Source organism: Dufourea novaeangliae, unplaced genomic scaffold (genome assembly GCF_001272555.1).
Source record: "Dufourea novaeangliae isolate 0120121106 unplaced genomic scaffold, ASM127255v1 scaffold396, whole genome shotgun sequence".
NCBI classification, from domain to species: domain Eukaryota; kingdom Metazoa; phylum Arthropoda; class Insecta; order Hymenoptera; family Halictidae; genus Dufourea; species Dufourea novaeangliae.
In genome coordinates, this window is record NW_015374265.1 from 300,939 (window position 1) to 314,424 (window position 13,486).

Genomic DNA, 13,486 nt, shown 5'->3' on the forward strand with positions numbered 1-13,486 from the left:
TCGTACATATAACGCTAAATGTAGTCTTTAATATATTGGACATTGTTTGAATGGTTACCAATTTTGTTTTATTTAACATTATAAATGATATTTGACATATATTTTCGGATGAACCGGCCAATCGTTTATCTATCTTGAGGTCCGGTCGAAAATTTCATAAATTTAAGAAATACGATGATTTATGTTAGTTATATACATGTTGAAAATTTAATCAAAATCGGTTAACGTTATGAGAAACAAACGGTTAAAAATATTAAAAATCATAGTTTTCGCGATTTTTGACCTACAACTGTAGTATATCTAAAGATTTCTTACATATTTCAATGCCTGTTATTCGTTTCTGTGTTAACCGATTTCAATAAAAGTTGCAGCATGTATGTAACGACAGTATTACATAAAGTATTACATAATGTATGTAAAGTTGCAGCATTTATTTATTAAATTTTCATTACAGTCAGATGAAAAAGTTGTAAAAAATGACATTTACTACTTTCTTCAACATTCTGAAAAGTCGCAAATTTTTCAAAATTTTGTTGACACATCATTTAGTAAACTAATGTCCCTAACTTCACAAAAGAACTCAAGTCATTTGGACCAATTTTAAAAAAGTCGTTCCGTCTTAAAGGGTGTACGAATACTTTTGTCCCCCACTGTATGTACAAAAGTGTTCAATGTTAAGAAATTTCTATCGACGGATATCGCCAAAAGGAAACTAACAATTGTTTCATGTTCCGTACACCTTATGAAACACGTCGAAATATTTTATGCTTCCAAGGAGTTCAAGTGCATAACTTGACGACAAAAGTTTTGATCCTCGCAAGAGCGGACGCTTTTATATGTTCCCAGTTTAGGAACATGTTTCCTACTTTTGTAACATATTTTCCGCGCAATCATTCAAACTGACCTGCTTCTTTTACATGACTCGATACGAACTGCTCTCAGCTTACACTTGATTTCTATGTAATGTGCTACATATACGAAGCTGTTAAAAAACTTGAGTCAATTTGACTCAGGCACCGTCCTACGAGGGTTATGAAACAAAGCAATTAACCCTCATTCGTCCCTCATTTTCCCAACTTAATTTGTCCCTCGGTGTGAAATTGATCGAGTGGTAAAAATGAATACAATGAAGTGATAAATAGTTAAATTTACAAATGCTTTAAAATAAAAATCACAAAGTCTCAGCTAAAGTTACCTACACATAACAGAATAACGTAATTTCTTAGGAGAAAATTGTCAAATTGACACAAGAGACGGATGAGGGTTAAACAGTGATTGCATAACCCGTAAAATAGAAACAACATGTGGCAAATAGTGTTAAAGAAACCGAGTCGAGGTGGGGGGGGGGGGCGTCTTCACTAAATTTTCCAACCGTTCGACGATATACGAAGACACTTATGTCGGGAGATACTGTCCGGCGAAGAAAACGTTAGCTCGATCAAAGAGATCCCTCGCCACTTAGGTATCGATTTTTCTTGCGTTCCCGTGACAATCGGTTCCGTGCGGCGAGCAGAAGCGAGCCCTTCTCTTTACAGCCACCCTCCCACGTATTCCGAGGAATTCTTATAGAAGAAAGGAAGGAAGAATCGGTCCCTCGCACTCGGTTACACATCGTTCACGAACGAGTCGAAGAATCCTTTTTTCAAAATTCCCTTTTGTGAACACGTGCACGAGAAATCGTAAATCTAACCAAAGAAAAACCCCCCATAGAAAATGAAGAAGAGGGAGAACGAGACCAGTCGGAATACTTAGGGCGCACCCATATATACGGAGGGCTCGTAGAAACCTATACTAAGTGGATAATGGGCCAATGGCGTGGGTACGCTTCCAAACGTAACATCCGAAACGTCCCCAACGAGTTTTTACGGCGCCAAACTTGAATGTTACGACTATGCCGAGGGATAGAAGACCACTAAACTCACGAGTCGAAGGGCCTATTGTCGGACCAGTGGGTATTGTATAAAACGGCTGAATGATAGAAATATTTGTAACTTTGCGCACCAAGGCCTCGAAGAGTCTCGAAAAGCATTTTCAAGCTGCCTCTAGAGTGAAATACGTTGGTTATCTTCCTGTGTCGGGCAGTTTCAAGTACTACTCGAACGCAAGACTCTACTGCCTTCTGAGGGCTGGGACTGACACAACGGCTGTCGAAGCGTCGCGTATTCACCGACGGCTAATTAACCTTGTAGGGCAGTGCTTTTTAATCTGAAGTCCATTTATTTCATCGAAATTTTAGCGAGTGCCGGATCAACGGAACTCCTACCAAGCTCTTATTATCCGAACGACGCACAGTGGTCTAGAACGCCGATTTAGGAGTTCAAAAGCTTAATTTGGGTGTAAAAATGGAAATATCAAAACCAATCTTCGTAAGCATGTATTTAATGTTCATATTTATTAAAAAAAAAAAAAAAAAAAAAAAATGAATAAGTAATGTTTGTTAATAATTTTTTTATAAACAAATTTAAAAAAAATTGTTTCACGGAGTTATCATTATCAATTACAAGTTCTCGTCTATCATTCTTGAAACTTAATGGACATCTTTCAAAACTTTTCGTCTGGATAACGAAATTGCGGATATTAAACGATCAGAGAATGCTAGTAATGTATGGAACAAATAAGTAATTGTTTCAGTTCAGGACAATTTTTTATAAATTTGTATGAACATTAGATGTATTTACTGTGTTCCACATAGCTTTAAAATTCGAAATTATGATGAAAAAACAGTTCATTTGCAAATGTTTGCAGAAATGAGGTTTAGTGGTAAATAATTATTGATGCCGGCTATGGTCGGACTTGATTTCTGATTTAATTGTTACTTTAACTCTAATTTATTGAATTACGATTAATTCCAAGTGCGCCAATTTGCGCCTGAACAAAAATATTTTTGTTTTAAGTTCTACCAGGGTAGCAAGTAATATCATAACGATGGAACAATCACCGATTCTCATGAAATAAAAAAACAACATTTTTGTGTCAACCCCGAATAATTCGGATAGTCGATCGATAGTTAAAATGTTAAATAAAAGCTTATACCAAAATCTAAAGAGAAATTAACACAACAAAAACTAATTATTGTTTTTTCAGTTCAATTGGATATGTATACAGTAGTTAAAATAATATTGACGTACACTCACTTCTTTAGAACAATTTTATAAATGTTTAGGTTATGTCACAAAAATTTAATTGTAGAAGGGCTTTCAAATAATACATGTTTTATGATTGCACATTCTTTGGTAAGCTTCATAAATATACTTACTATAAGAAATTTAACACTAGGTTTACGGGACGCGTCATTTTTACGCATTTCGAATGCTTCCTAACCTCGAAATTCTCTGTGTGGTATACCTATCTCTATAGCTATGCATTAATTTCAGAGATCATAAATTGTGTATTATATAAAATAAGTTGTTTTTTAAAGAAAATCTGCGGGTTCGTTGATGCGTGCCGTGGAGATACCTACACGATAAGTGCCCGTAAACCTAGTGTTAAACATGCAAATACTTTTCTGGCCATTATATAGGAGTGTACAGTTTGATTAATACTGATAAAGACGTTATGGTTATATTATAAAGGCTTCATAGCTTTTGCAAAAAGCTTAACAGGGAAGACTCCGTGGCGCGTGCGCTGTGTCCGTGCACTCACACAATCAACGGGAACATGTATACTTCCCTCCAGGGTGGTCTTGTCCGTATAAACACCAATAAACACGTAGAATTGAAAGAATTAGAATTTTCGAAAGTGTGCGATTGCGACAAAAAGTTTGCGAGTCCAAATTGTATAATCGTGTAACAAGTTCATAGCATGTTGTATAGCAAGTTTAAACAACAATTTGTTATATAACACTGTTTTGTTATATAGTGCAGATGCGGCTTTGCATTTGTCACATATTGCAAGAATATAATGTTCGTAATTAAACGAGAATGGTTATTTTGGTCTGTCCAATTTTGATGTATTACTCTTCATTTATCAAATATTAATATATTTTTTCTGATTCATTATTACATCAGAAAATTATATACTATGTAGCTGGTACAACGACGAGCAAGGGGAATACAGACCGCGACCTCTGGGCTACGCCTCTGTAATAAATCCTAAAGTGATTGGTACTGCTTATATTGTTGCAAAAATTACAATATGGCCTACCACAAATCAACGTTGTGATTACTCGTGAATTGTGTATTAACGAACCACCGTGGCAGGTGGTACTTATAAAAATAAGGAAAAGATGCAATGAATACGGGTCCATTAATCATTCCTTCATGAGATATAATTCGTTTTTAATTCGAACAAAAACGTTGTCTTGGTTAACAACTTCCCGTCCTATAAGTGTTTTTTGGTGCGACCCGGATGAACTTTGAATAAAAGATTACGAGAATGTTTTTTTTTTTTTTTTTTAATTTTTTACAAGCATCCGAGAAAGTTAATAACCGACTTCGATATATTCTTAACTACGAATTCTGGTTAAACTGGAACGCATCTAGATACCTAATTACTTCGGCGATTAACGTTTATTTTTCAAGTACTGGAAAATTTAACGATCATAATAAATTAATGCTATGGCCAAAAATTCTTGTATTACTACACCATACTCTGGGGAATAGAATAATTGTAGTCCACAGATGTTCCAAATTTGTATTTTACTTTATAAACAATAGTTTCCAACTTCTTTTACAAATTCTTTTATATCTAACAAGTAACGTTTCAGCGAATCGAGTGAATAATTATTTGAGAGTAGTATAGTTTTTTTTTCATTACACACGCAATATAGAATGACGTTTTGTACACAATTTTTCACTTGAAGTATCACACAAAAAGTAACATTTAACTCACAAAGAATATTAACTAGCAGACAAAAGTATGAGGTCAGATTCTATAATTAATCGAAGCAAAAGATTTTAAGGATCTGAGAGGACTGGGGACCGAACTTATTGCATTTTCCTCTTGTACAGCTTTAGAAAAATCTATTACAATTACTGAAAAATTACTGATCCTATCATGCGTTTTGATGGCATTCGTCAAAAACTCCAATTTCTACAGTAGTACAATGAGTGCTGTATATCTGATGCAAAAATTGATAAATTTCAAACAATAACATTTTTTTATTCTTCAAATATGTAGTAATAAGGATCAGAACGGTTTTTACCACAAATAGTCCCATTGTTTTCTTTTTTTGTAAATTCATGAAAATCACGTATGTTTTTAGCACTTTTACCGGAGAGTACCCTTAAAGGGAATACGAACATCTCTGCAAAGGGACAAGAAGAAGAAGGCCTGGGGATAAGCTGAAGCATCGATCGTCACCCATCTAACACTGTCATTAATTACGGCAACTTGAAAAGAACTGGACACTCCTACATCCTTAACACCACGACTGATAAAGGCGACAACGACGAAAACCTGACTAGTAATACGATCTTTCGCTGAAGCTCGTCGTTTAAATGTTTTCAACGACTGGTCTAAATATAAATCCTGACTTATGTGGCGGTTTTATGTAGGAGCTTGTAGCACGCACTTAATTGAAATTAGAAAAATATGTGTATTTACTTCAAACAGAACTCGAATTTTGACATATACATATTTTTTATGGCCGAGATTTTTGTAGTATAATAATTTCTTGTAAACATATTACCGTTAACAATTAAGATATGCTATATCGTAGTGGTTTTCTTTATTGCTCTGTAATTTGTTCTGTAAATTGCTATTTAAGAAATGTCACTTTACAAAAATTGTTGCAATCAACAATGTAGGTACTCTGTATTTTCATATCAAATTTTGACTCAAAACATTATACTTAATAACATAAAAACATTTAATAGAACACATGAAAAAAGAAACACGTACCTATTTTTCACGCGACCAGTAGTGAAGCGATAATCAGAAAAACTGAATGAAAACTCTATTTGTTTACTATTCGACCAAATGATTTTGTAATGAATCAGGCGATAATTATGGCGACAGTCCGTTTTATACATAGTACATATTTACCAAGCAGATATTATAATATTTTAATACCTCAATAAAAAGAATGAACATACATTTATACTATGAACAAAAGTATAATGAGAGATAAAATTTCATAACAGTATATTCCATGTACAAAAAGTTTCAGGAATTTTTCATTTAAATGTCGCGCGTACATGATATTGTGAAACTTTTCTTTTTTTTTTTTGTTGGCACAACTGTTGTTTACATTCCCTCCAATATTCAGCTGGACAGCTTATCATTTGTCATAATTACACCGTTCTAAGGTAAGTATACCATCTAGGTGAGTAACGAGTTTGCATTAAATATTGTGTTAAAAATGAAATTAAATGTGCGGATACGGTAACTATGCTACAAAAATGTTATGGTGATCTTGCTTTACCGACAACATATGTTTACGTGTGGTATGAACGCTTTAAAAGTGGTCGTAATTTTGTTGAAGATGATTCTTGTTCTGGAAGGCCATCGACAATGACAATTGATGGAAACATTGAAAAAATCAAGTCAATGTTGGTCGAAAATAGAAAATTAACCATCAGAGAGATCGCTGATGATACCAACTAGTATCATTAGCATTTGCATTACGATTTGGGCCTGAATCGAATTGCTGCAAGATTGCTGCCAAAGAATTGAATTTCTTGCAAAAACGACATACTTTCCAACGTGCGACTTTTTCTTGTTCGATCGACTCAAAAAACCACTTCGAGGAACGCGTTTTGCTAGCACTGAAACCATAAAACAAAAATCGCAGGCAGAACTGGTATCTACACCAAAAATAGAATTCCAAAAGTGCTTTGAAATCTGGATCATGAAGGCGACAATGAGATTTATGATGAATAACATTGTATTTCTGATTCTATAAATAAATTCTTGAAACTTTTTGAACATGGTAGTATTTCTCGTAATTATATTTTTTACTGTAAAACAAGTTGAATCGATCAAGGAAATGATTAAAAATGGAATGAGTCACTTTCAAACATGAGACGATGGCAGAATTTCTTTCTCAATCATCTAACCAAATTAAGACTTCGAAAGTCCATATAACGTTTAGACAGATTGGTCACAGGACCACACATTTTCCGTAAACATGCTGCGACTCAACCAACGAAATGCCTATAATTATCCGTCATTTCAGGAAATGTCCTACGAACAGCTTTCAGAAATGACCGTGTTCAAGACGTTTTCCGGAATAGAGACAAGTTTGCAGTGGATCGTTAAGGGTCGAAAAGGCTCCGTGGCGGGCAGAAGTGTCTGGCCGATAGTATATTTGTCAAGGGCGACGAGAAAGGGCCGAACGGAGGGACGAGGCAGTTTCAACTTTCGACCACGTGTGTCTCGCATTACGGACGTACAACGTACAACCACCCATCCCCCCAAGGCTTCGAGATTTTGCGCACATGCCTGAACGCCCGTTTTCGAGAGTGCGTCTGCCCCCCGTTCCAGTCAATTATTATTGTTCTCGAGTGACCACTTCCGGTCTTCTTTCACCAGTAACTTCTCTCCGTTAACCATGCAGCTACTTCCGATCGAAATTCGATTACCTGACTCCCTTTCTTCGCGACGGTGATTTCGTGTTTTCTGTTTCCTGTTCAAGATGGTACCGACCATTCACTCTCACTGGGATCGATTTTTATTCGATCGGCAGAAATTCGTGATGTGTGTTTATTACGATGACGGTGGCATTACTTGATATTACCCTAGTAGCATTTATGGTTGGCCAACGGTATCCAACAGTTGGGAGTTAGTTGGGTTATAGTTAATGTTTTTGCCTACAAATTTCCAAAATAGGGCCTACGACGAAAAAGTTATGACAATTTGCCAACGAATATCCAATGTTGGGCCTACAATTATTATAGTTGGCTAATTAACAAGAAATTTACAATGATACAACATTGGCCCACCCGAAGTTTGCCAATATTTAAATATCGTCTTAAAAACGTCAAGAACGTTGCTACAACCAAAAACTCGTTATTATATTTCAAATTGATTTTTTTGTTTTCTTATTTATGAATATACTCACAATTTGTTAGTGTCGCGCAACACGTTTGACATTTGACATTTTGTGAAAATAGAGTCAGGGGACAAAAGATTGGAAATAACTTATAATACTTATTTGTAATAATTAGCTACATGTAAAATTGTACATAATAAATTGTAAAGGTAACTTTGCTGGTAAAACACTTGTTTACTTGTTTAATATACATGTACAATTTATACATGTATATAATTATTATAACAAGTAATTATTATAAATATTATTTCCAGTGTTATATTCCTTCAAATATTTGTAAAGGATTTTATGTAAGTGTAGTACAGATTTTATGTAACTGTCTTTCTATTGTTGGTTTATTGTAAATACTCAACAATTGGCCCTACAGAAAGAAACCTCCAGTTGGGCCTTCGTAATATAGTGACGTGGGCCCCACGTTGGATATGACTGTTGGTCCAGTTGCAAAAAAGAGTGACAATTGTAACTGTTGACCAACCAATAGTGCATCAAAGGCCCATCAAAATGCCAACAGTAATTGCTACTAGGGTAAATATCTAAATCTGTCCATAGTACTATGAATAAAAACCAGTTGTCCAACATCAAATGTTGCCATGCTGCCCTCAAACCATAATAGTACATGCAAGTTTAACGATATTTACCAAATTTTATGGTTATAGTTCCGAATTTCTTTTTCTCGGACATGTTGGCTGCCAATTTATTCCAAAAATGTTAAAATAATCATATCTAACTGTATTACTACCATGATCAATAGCAGGATCCTACAGAAGTACTACCACGAATCTCACCTTTTGTAAGGTGTACACTTAATAGTTTTGACTCTCACTGTATGTACATATATCTATTGCGTTCGTTACACCTCGGACGGTAGACCGGCGCCAAGGGCATGGACGGTCGGCCGACACCAACAATAAAACCTCCGCTAGGGGGAAGGACATTACGTTGCCTCTGGCGAGAGATTATTTTCTTTACGTATAATGACTTTATCCTCTAATAAAAGCAATAAATATTTTATAATTATATGTTGGTGTACACGAAAACCAGGGCTTCTGATACAAAATATTATTAACTTATTTGTTTCCCGCCAGTAGACTATAATTATCAATTAAAAATGTCAATACTGGTATAACGTTGCAGGTCTAAATATTCTGTGCATGACAGCATAGGGGAACCTGTTGTACCTTAGGTATATTCTTTGTTTTTATTCTTTTTTTTTTTTTTTCAAAAATCCTAAATAATGTACGAACTGTATAGATTGTATATAGTTTCCTGATTAATAAGACACATAACATAATTTTTGTAGAATCATTCCAATATATTTTATTAGAAGTATAAATGACTGAAGAAAAAACAACACCCCGTATGTACCTCACACCTAATACTTGTTTCTGATAATTATGTATAAATATATATTTTTTGCTTTACAATACTATTTATAATATGCGAAGTACTAGGGTTACTTAAATCTCTATTCTTATAATTATTTTAATACCTTCTTAATCAGTCTTTACGGTATATCTAATATTTCTATAATTTTTTTATTCCGTTTTTATTACGGGGCACCTTTATAATTTGCTTACCTGTTTAGATGAAAAAAGATAAAATGTCGGAAAAGAAAACAAAGACCTGTCCAAGGTACAATACAATTTTTAGGCCCAAGGTACAATACTTTACAAAAATTACAAAAACAACTTCGTGTCACTGATAGATTTGAGATTAAACCCTTCCTTCTACAAGCAATCTATGGCTAAATAAGTTACGAAACTATATTAAAATAACTGGTTGTAACGTTATGAACATAAATAAAGTTATTTACAAAAGACGAAAAAAGAATTTTATATGTTGTTTAACATAAAAATCGTCTCAGTTCAGAGCATAAAATTATTTAAACGTCTCTTTCATTAAAAAAAAGTAATTTTAAGCATTAAATATGAAGAATTATAATTAATTCTAAAAATTGTACTAAAAAGAGAGTCGTAATTTTAGTGTTCAACCTATATCTATTGTACAAAATGAATTGTTGAAGAGTATAAGAATTAACTTTAACTTTCGAGGTAATTATTATAGGGACACTGGAATTGCTCGCAGATTTTAACTAATTATATTAATAGTTAATAATTATATTAATAATTAATAATTAATTACCTCGAAAGATACAGTAAAATTACAACTCTCTTTTTAGTATAATTTCACCATCACTTCCCACTTACAGTCGTGTTTCTAACGTTCAAATTGCATTTTCATTATTCAACATTAATTCTTAAATACTAGGTACATACAAGTACATATATTTATTTGTTTTTATATAAATCAAAGTCCCAATATAGTAATAAAATGTTGTGTACACAATTCTTTATATGTGTCGTTTTTATTAAATGAAACAAATAAAGTGGTAGGATTAGGGACACTGACATTAATTGAGACATTTATCATAGGTTTAGTACATATATGTAACAGCCAGTGTCCGAAATCCACGGAAACAAAAGTCCATCAGATGAGAGCGAAGCACGCTTGCGTCTATTAATAGATAATCTCTCCCAGATACGACCTCGATGAAAAAAGGTTTCGGAAGAAGCCGCAAGGACCGAGAAAAAAAGCGACTGACAACGTGCAGCCGCACACGTGACGTCGTGGGAAAAGCGAAGATACGATGAAAAAAAAAGGAACGTGGTCTGAAAGAGAAGCCAAGTTTGACGGCGCCGCCGTAACCATCGCCGCGACCCAAATCTCGAGATTAAATCAGATCATCCCTTCTTTCTTTCTCAGGGTCAACTTCTTCTTACCGTGCATAGAATTCGGCGACAGGTGTAATTATTTTTTTCCTTTATAACCAACCTTCGAGGTACTATTTAATTAGTTGATGAAGTTTAAGGTGGTTCGTGCTAAATTCGAAATAATAGATAGTTAAATAAAATTCATACAGATTGTTTATTAGAACGAAATACACACACAAAGAAATTTGAAACTCGGTCGTCGATCAAATAAATAAGAAAAAGCTTGTCAAAAATTGAGCTTTCAACACAGCTCTTATAGCAGTCTTACGATTTCTTACCGGAAGTATAATTTTTTTCTATTCACAAAAATTAGAAGTGCTAACTAAAAACTAGATACTGAAAGTATAAATCCTGAGCTTTCTGATAATGAACTAAATCTTGTACCATGCTGAACATTCCAGGAAGATATTTGACAATAAATTATTGGATGGTTATTGGCCCAATTATTGGGACTATGTGATACATTGTTGGATACGTTTTGATCTCCTTTTTGTAATGGCAAACAAAAAAATAGAACATTCCATTTAAATAAACGTTACCGTTAGGGAAATCTTAGAAGATATGACCTTGAGATGACCTTCAATCTCATAGCCTAATTTCCACCCTAAAATATACACTAGCTTTCTCCCAAACCATTTTTTTGTACCGTGACACATGAGAGAATAATTAAGGGTGGCAGAGTTAGGTGGAACACCCTGTATACATATATGATATATCTAACAAGGAATTGAAATGTACATTAGCATTATATACAAAAATAGAGTATCTACAACACCACTTATTCGGGTATCGACTGTACTGATTTTCGAATGGCACCGATTATATGGACATTAATGAAAACTGATGAATTGTTATATATTTAATAAACTTACCAAGCATTCGCAGATATGCAACAGCTGTCAAGTCCCTGATGCCAACCACCTTCGATGAATCTGCAACGAAAGTGTAGGATCATAAGTCTGTGTACTTATACTAATGCATATCATTTACAAAATATTCAATGGTCAGAACACAATAAACGAATGACACGACACGAGTTCACCCGATACATTTTTTGGTACAATTCTTCTTATTTTGAACGGTGTTTATTTAATTAACAATTAAAAGTTACCATCCGCTAATTATTCACGATGATGTCATTTTATTAAATACATATATATGTGTTTACTTCACAAGGCTTTAGAAACGGTGAAACTGGCCAAAAAGTGGTGTCATATGGTAGAATATACCTATTACCATCATTATTACTTTTGGTCGTTAAAATAACAACGGTGGGATATTTATTCGTTTATGTCATACAATAAATAAATAAATGTGACTTGATTACCATCGAAAGTTTCTTATTATAGTGTATGGAGGATAAATAATACAATGGCATTTCGTCCTAAACAATTACGTACCTATCGAGAAATCACTGCAGGGGGCGTAGTAGCTAGTTTAAGTTCAACTGATTACTTGACTAATAAGTTTTTAACAAATTTCATTTTTACACATACCTCTGCAATACAAGATGAGCAATGCGAAACGAAGTATCTAAATACCTGTGTTAAAGTTGAAGAAAGAAAAAGTATCGTAGATCAAAGTTGGACTGTTCCAGTGCACAGATACACTGATAGAAATAAATTTCATTTATTTCTGATTTCAGAACATTGTGAGCCATTTCAAATATATTCAATGAAATACAGCATCATAACGTCCAAATGACACTGAACCCATAAATTTAGAATTAAAATATGAAAATGTTGAAGTGTTCAATTATTTTATTTAAATTAAATTAAATGTTCGGTAATTCAAGTTAATTAAACTTTTTATTAGAAAAGGTTGTAAGTAATCGCCGCGAGTAATATGAAAAAGTGGTCATTTTTTTTCCTCGACGAGGTTCCCCGTGTACCTAAATCGTCCTTGGTCTTGCACCGTGTCCGGTACGGTTTGAAATTCGAACGCAATTGTCCAGCCCGTAAATTCATCTGAAATATCCAGTTTCATCGTTAAAAACTTAAATTGGGAGAAACCTTTCCGTTCTCACATTGCGATAGGCAGGTGAATATCAAGTTTCAAGGGTTATTAATCAGAGGAAACCTCACATCATAACCCCGTGAAACTCTACTCGCGATTTATTGCGTTGAATCCTTGTTTCTGCTTCTCCATGATTCACTGATTGCAAATGATTCTCCCTTAATATTACTTCTCGAAATATGAAAGACCAATTGGATGTATGCGGTTTGCTTTTTACAATTTACCTACAGAAAATCGGAACATTAATATTCCAGAAATGATCGAGTATCAAAACTGCCAGCGTTAAATATGTACTGAATTAAATATATTAAGGGGTCATGCTTAGGTTTAAATCGATACTTTTACTCATTGCTAGTATTGTATGAAGGAATCGATACTTACTCGGTATTGAAACAAAAGTATCAATACCAAAAGTACTCGGTATCGAAATCGTATTTACTTGTATCGATTCATTCCTAGTCGTAGGGTTGAATCGATACCGCCTAGGTATCGATACTTACTCGGTATCGAACAAAAAATATACCTATTAGTATCGAATTATATTTTCTTAACCTTGATACCCAACAAAGAAGTTGTTTATACCTTGAGAGAAAATAAAATACAATACTATACTTTGTACATTAATTTAAATATTTAATATAAGCATATAAACAAACATATGTATAAACTATATACAATATACATAATAAATAAATATGTATGTAGG

General features: G+C 33.9%; 1 protein-coding gene across 1 annotated transcript in view; it reads right to left on the minus strand.

Moving 5' to 3' along the window:
* LOC107192650 (tubulin polyglutamylase TTLL4-like) overlaps positions 1-11,697 on the minus strand; it is a 208,900-nt gene extending 197,203 nt beyond the window's left edge. Inside the window, exon 1 of the mRNA XM_015581962.1 lies at positions 11,637-11,697. The gene's annotated coding sequence lies outside the window, so the exon portion shown is untranslated. The remainder of the gene's footprint in view (positions 1-11,636) is intronic.
* Positions 11,698-13,486: the final 1,789 nt, after the last annotated feature.